At 61.5% G+C, this 4409-nt stretch overlaps 1 protein-coding gene across 1 annotated transcript in view; it reads right to left on the bottom strand.

Moving 5' to 3' along the window:
• The window catches only part of CAPN11 (calpain 11), a 13553-nt gene extending 13450 nt beyond the window's left edge, over positions 1-103 (bottom strand). The window contains 1 exon segment of the mRNA XM_009331063.1: positions 56-103. The gene's annotated coding sequence lies outside the window, so the exon portion shown is untranslated.
• Positions 104-4409: the final 4306 nt, after the last annotated feature.

Here is a 4409-nt window from a genome sequence, read left to right as displayed (position 1 = left end):
GTGCTGGGGGTCGGATAAGGGTGAAGATGGGGATTGAGGGGGGAGATGGACTTACGGAAGCTGCCGCCGCCACCGCCCTGCCCGCTTCAGCCCAGCCCAGCCCGGCTCAGCTCGGTACGGCCCCGCGGAAGGTGGGGTTTCGGCGGGCAGGATGTGCCAGCAAAGCCGGGAGGGAGGTGGGAGGGTGAATTAAAGGCGCAGCGACCGCTCACGGCTACCGGGAAGGGATTTACCGGGGCTGCTGGTGCGGTCCTGTCTGCTGTCACCCTCTCCCAGCTCCCTAGGATGGAGGGGTACCGCTGGGCTGGGTGTGCTCCTTCCACTTTTGCTCCAAGCAAGGGGCTCGGTGCACGTGGAAACCTTTCCCCTGGGAAAGGGTTTGGGGGTGACATGGCACTGCCCCACACTGCTGGCACCCCAGCTTGGCTGGGCGAAGCTCTGCACTGCGCCTCGCCCCAGGGCTTGTTGACCTGGTGCCAGGGCTGAGCACGGTGGTCCCGACAGGTGTCGTCCACCGTGGGGTCCCTTCTTCCCGCATGCCTGGGGAGGCTGTGCCCGCACCACCTCACTCCTGCAAGCCCTGGCTGTCATGGCCGGCACCCACCCCACCAGCTGCCCCTTGCTGCTGGGTGCCGGGCAGGGCCCATCCCAAGCAGGTCGCACTGCCCTGGGGCTTCCCGCAGCAGGGCTGCCCGCACGTGCCCCCCATGCCTCCGGGTACGGCTATGCTGGGTGGTGCCATTGCCAACAGGCATGGCCACAGCGGGGCTCGGCACGGCACCACGCAGCCTAGTGTGGTGCAACATGGCTTTGTCAGGCATGGCATGGCCCAGCATGGACTGGCACAGCTTTGCCCAGTGTGGCTTAGTCCAGTATGGCCAACACGGCTCAGCACAGCATGGCTTGGCCTGGCATGACCAGCTCGGCCCAGCCCCACCTGTCCCAGCCCCGAGGAAGAAGGTCTGCACTGCCATCCTTCTGGTGCCAGGGCTGAACATGGTGATCCCAAAGGGTGTCACCAACCGGGGCTCCTTCTCCTCACCACGTGCCTGGTCGCAGCTGGGGAGGCTGTGCCCGTACCGCCTCACGGCAGGAGCTGGCATCCAGCCGCTCCCCCAGGCTTCACAGAGTACCTGCTTTCTAACCCACCCCGCCTTGCTCCAGGGGGGGCAAATCCTTGCTAAGCAGGGAGCAGGTTGCACATGGGGTCAGGAACTGTGTCCTTTGCCTGAGGGAAGGGCAACCGGGACATTCAAAACCAGCTGTAGCATGGTCCTGCTGCCGCACCCGTAAGGGAACGCTCTAGCCCTGGCCAGGACGCACCGGAGCTGCCCTGTCCCCATCCCCCACCTAGGAGAGCCCGCCGCAGGCAGCTTGTTCTGCCCGCTCTGACGCAGAGGAGGCTTTAGGGTGCCCTGCTCTGGGTTGTTGCAGCAGCTGATCCATCTTATCCTCAGCCAGAAGGCCTCTGCATCACTGCCCGCAGGTGGGAAGGGTAGCGGGGGTCCCTGCTGGCATCACCAGCCAGCTCTGCACCGAGCTGCAGGCAGCAGCATGCTTTCAGACAAGGAGCAAGCAGACCTGCAATGTCAGGGCTTGTTCCTGCTTTGGGCTTGTGCCTGAACGGCTCTGCCAGCTTCTTCTCTGGCCTTGACCACCACTGACCCGCCCTGCCCACTCAGATCCACCCAGGACAGTGCCCATCCTTGTTTTGATGCTGTTCTCCTGTTCATCTCTTGCCTCATTACCCCTTGGCGGCCTTTAAAGCCGCTTTCACAGCCGACTCTCCTGCGGTAGGGGACAGCTCCTGTGTAATCCTGTCACGCAGGCTGTTGAGCTTGGGAGCAGTTTCCGTCAAACACCTGCACAAATACCTGCACAATTTCCTTGTTCCCTCAAGCTTCCCTTTGCAGCAATGCCTGCAGGGACTTGGCAGCAGGCACCGTTCCTCTTCTGGTCTTTGGTTCTCTTTTGTCTATGCGCAGGCGTTGCCTCCTCCCGGTCCTTTGGCTGCGGGCTGCCAGGGGAAGGAGAGCTTTTTGTCTGCTCACACTGCGCAGCTGGCACATGAAGCCACAGAGCCTGAACACAGTGAAGTGGGAACAGAGCTGGGAGCCTGGGGTCACTCGTCCATCTTTCAGAGGCCTGCCCCACACCTCGCCTCTCCGTTGCGCCATCCTCTGAACAACAGCCACTGTACACAAATCAATGAGCATGCAGCAGCTGCCTGGGGACCACCCCAGCTCCAGCATGCACCGAAGAGCAGCAGGGAGCAGTCCTGGGGGCTGGCTGCTTGCTGCCTGCCCCCGTGCTTAGGGGATGGCTCAGCTACAAACAGCACCATACGGCAGGAAAGCACGCCCAGCCAAGCTGTGCTCCAGGGGCCTAGCACCCCTCACCCTTTTCCAAAGGCTTTAGCTGCCCACCCAGACCAGGCTAGGAGAAAGGTTCCTGGATGGAGATGGCAGGAACGGCCATGTAAATTGCTATTGGGACCGTAGGGTTGGGCTGACACCTGCCACCGAGGCTCCCAGCAAAACTCCCCTCCCGTCCCACACCATCGCCAAAGCATCTTCCCCCATCCCAGCCTCAGTGCACGCAGCTCCCCAGCCACCTGCTTTCAGCAGCAAAGCCTTTGATGCCTCTGCAAGCCGGAGGAAGAGCCCACTTGGGCTGGGAGAGCCCGTGAGCCACAGCTGGGTTCCCAGGGGCAGGGCAGGGCTTGTGCTCACACAGGGGGAGCACACAACCCCCCCACACCTCCTTTTACACCACGCATGCTCCTGCATCCCTGCTGCAGCTGGGGTCCTCTCCTCCCAGGTCCCAGCCCCCAACCCGCTCACACAAAGAAAAGACTGCAAAAACAATAGCTCCTTTTTTTCCTTTTTTCTTTTTTACACAAATATATACAGGGTATTATACACATCTCTACACAGACAGTGCCACTCAGAACACACAGCTCTCCGCGGGCAGAGCCTCGACAGCTGCAGAGGCAGCCCTGGGCCACGGCCGTACCTACAGAGACTGGAGCGTCCCAGCCCGCCTGCTGGACCTGGGGCAAGGGCGGTAGGTGGGTGCAAGAATAGGGAAGCAGGATCAACGTCCTCCCTGCCCCAGCCTGGGAGCGGACTGGGAGCTCTCAGATTGCATGCTCATTTCATTTCTAGCCCATCCCTGGAGGGGATGGGGTGACACTCACCGTGCCGCTCCGCACCCACGCCTGCTCCAGCCCCGGCCGAGCCCTGGGAGCTGGGGTAGCCTGCCCTCCCCATGCATTGAAGACCCACATCTCTTCCCCTCTATCCCCCCGTTTCCTCTGGGCCTGGGATTCCTATAGAGAGGTGTACAGGAAAGTCAGCTACGTCTTCCCCAGAGCAGCCCCTCCATCTGCTCTTGTGTGTCCATCTCCCCTCCTCTAATGGGGGGTGAGGGGGAGAAAAGCCATGGGATATGACCGCCCTTCCCCCAGAGCAGAGCTGACGCTTCACTTGTTCAGGTCTATTAAAGTGCTTGGAGCTCCAGGGCCAGCACAGGCGACTGAAAAGGTAAATGACTGTCCCCTTTCACCTGCCCGGTCAGACCCTGGAGGGCATGGCCCCAGCGAGCTGGTGCAGCACCCACAGATGACAGGCAAAGGGAGGGTGGTAGTATCTGCAATGAGCACCAAACAGGATGGTGGCAGGGGGGTTGAGGGAAATAAATATAGCTCAATAGCAGGGAGATTTATTATTTTCCTTTACATTTTACACAAGGGGAGGGGGGAAGCAACTGAGGGCAACTGATCCTGACTAGAAACCTCCTTACAAAGAGCCTTTAAACAGGGTCAGACCTCCCCGCAGGTGCCAGGGGCTCCAGTCCACCTCTCCCATCCATCCTGTCCCCTCCCTGCCTCTGGGACATGGCTATCACCAGGGAGGGGGCAAGGGCAGTGGTAGGGGAGGAACAGCCCCCCTCTCTCAGGCTGGGTGATGCCCGGGGAGCCTACACCCAGCCAGGGCAGGTGAAGAAAGCCAGCACAGCCCCACGAGGCTTTTGTGCTCCTGAATACGGTGGTCTTGCTTGGAGAAGGCTCCCAGGGGCTGTCTCCCAGGGCTCCCTCCCTCTCTGACCACCTCAGCTGGGGGAAGACCCTGTGGCAGCTCAGGGAAGGCAGCCCATGAGGCCCTGTGGCAACAGGCAGCACCGACCCCACAAGGTGCTGAGGGTCTGCAGTCCAGGACCCTTTCTCCCCTCTCCCTAGCACCCAGGAGACCCCCAGCACAGCCCCCTCCCTGCCCCCGGGTCTGACCCTGCTGTGCAGACACAGGGCAGCGAAGGGAGCTGCGGTACCACGTGGGAGTCAGGTTGATTTGTTTGAAAGGGGAGCAAAATGGGGGGGGGGGGGGGGGGGAGCGCACTTTCAAAGGTAG

The sequence above is a fragment of the Pygoscelis adeliae genome, unplaced genomic scaffold, assembly GCF_000699105.1.
Source record: "Pygoscelis adeliae isolate BGI_AS28 unplaced genomic scaffold, ASM69910v1 Scaffold218, whole genome shotgun sequence".
NCBI classification, from domain to species: Eukaryota; Metazoa; Chordata; class Aves; order Sphenisciformes; family Spheniscidae; genus Pygoscelis; species Pygoscelis adeliae.
The sequence above is the reverse complement of the archived record's forward strand: the minus strand, read 5'-3'. Positions and strand labels throughout refer to the sequence as shown.